This window comes from Echinops telfairi, unplaced genomic scaffold (assembly GCF_000313985.2).
Source record: "Echinops telfairi isolate 266 unplaced genomic scaffold, ASM31398v2 ScPeMD7_7467;HRSCAF=8505_1, whole genome shotgun sequence".
Taxonomy (NCBI): Eukaryota; Metazoa; Chordata; class Mammalia; order Afrosoricida; family Tenrecidae; genus Echinops; species Echinops telfairi.
Window position 1 is genome coordinate 35,131,286 of NW_022111368.1, and position 1,698 is coordinate 35,132,983.

At 40.7% G+C, this 1,698-nt stretch overlaps 1 non-coding gene across 1 annotated transcript; it reads left to right on the plus strand.

Moving 5' to 3' along the window:
• Nucleotides 1-470: 470 nt before the first annotated feature.
• Nucleotides 471-546, plus strand: LOC115873247. The gene has a single exon (XR_004048300.1). It is a non-coding gene; the product is annotated as a small nucleolar RNA SNORD99 (small nucleolar RNA).
• The last annotated feature ends 1,152 nt before the right edge of the window (nt 547-1,698 follow it).

Genomic DNA, 1,698 nt, shown 5'->3' on the forward strand with positions numbered 1-1,698 from the left:
TTCTGCATCAACTATTTATATAGGAAGTAACCCACATACCAGAAGAAACCTCCTTGCAAGTGAATCAGGACTGTGACCTGAGTAAGGAAGTTGTATCCATCCTAATCTTATAATTACTTGACAGCATACACAATACTCTTTCATAGAGTGGATTACATTAGGTCAGATCATAGAAGACTACAAGGTATCAAATGCCAAACCACTGAGAATCCTGGCCTGACCAAGTTGATATAAAACCCAACTATCACTGTAGGCATTTGCACCAGTCATTAGAAATCACGAGTTCTCAGGTCATAATAAAAACAAATAACATTGACCTCTCTTGGGCTCTTTCCAGAACTTCGTGTAACCAACTGCCTCAAAAATACCATCCAACTAAGCATACATGGAAGGACATCCAGCCTGTGTGATACAGTTAATAAAATCCAAACCCACAGGAGGGAACAGCATTAAAGCTTAAATTCTGAACAGCTGTATTCAAGGATGAAACCTATTCTGAGTGGACATATATGGATGATAAATACGGATATGGGACTGAGACCAGCTGCTCGAGAAAAAAAAAATTCTGAACACCTGGTTAGCAGAAGGCTGTGGATGACAGTGGAAGCCCAAAATCCATTTGCAGGGTCTCCATATGGATTAAGACTTTGGTGAATCCCCTCTGCTCATAATTCAGGGATGTGAATAGCCTTGCTGTCAGGCAGAGAGTATTATAAATGTGATTATGGAAGATAAAATTTGGTAAAAATCTAACTCCTTATCACATGACCTTCCTTTTGACTTATTTTAAAGTATTTTTATATTTTGTTTTTTTATATTTTCTGATTTCTATTGAAATGAGGTTTTACTCTATTTTCTTTTGTCATTGTTGTTGGCTTTTTTTGTTTGCTTCCTGTTTGAGTTTTGTATAATTTTTTGTATCTGAAATCCAGGAGAGGTAAATCTATATGTTCAGTAAATAGATTAATACTTATCTAAGGGTGGGGAGTGGTGATAGGGAAATGAGGAGCTTGCAACTGTGAGGACAAGAAAGAAGAAAATGTCCTGAAATTGATTGTGGTGATGATTACACAAGTCTTTTTTTTTTTTAAACATTTTATTAGGGGCCCATACAACTGTTATTGCAATCCATACACACATCAATTGTGTAAAGCGCATTTGTACATCATTCTCAAAACATTCTCTCCACTCAAACCCCCGACATTAGGTCCTCATTTTTCCCCTCCCTCCCCGCTCCCCCCTCCCTCATGAGCCCTTGATAGTTCATAAATTGGTATTTTGTCATATCTTGCCCTGTCCTACGTCTCCCTTCACCCACTTTTCTGTTGTCCATCCCCCAGGGAGGAGGTCACATATAGTTCCTTGTAATTGGTTCCCTCTTTCCTACTCATTCTCCCTTTACCCTCCCTGTTTCGCCACTCACACCACTGGTCCTGTAGGGCTCATCCGCCCTAGATTCCCTGTATGTTCAGTTCCTATCTGTACCAGTGTACATCTTCTGGTCTAGCCAGACTTGCAAGGTCGAATTCAAGTCATGGTAGTGGGATCGGGGAGGAAACATTTAGGAATTAGAGGAAGGTTGTATTTCTCATCGTTGTTACATCGCACCCTGACTGGCTCATCTCCTCCCTGTGACCCCTCTGCAAGGGGATCTCCAGTGGCTTACTAATGGGCTTTGGATCTCCACTCCGCACTCCC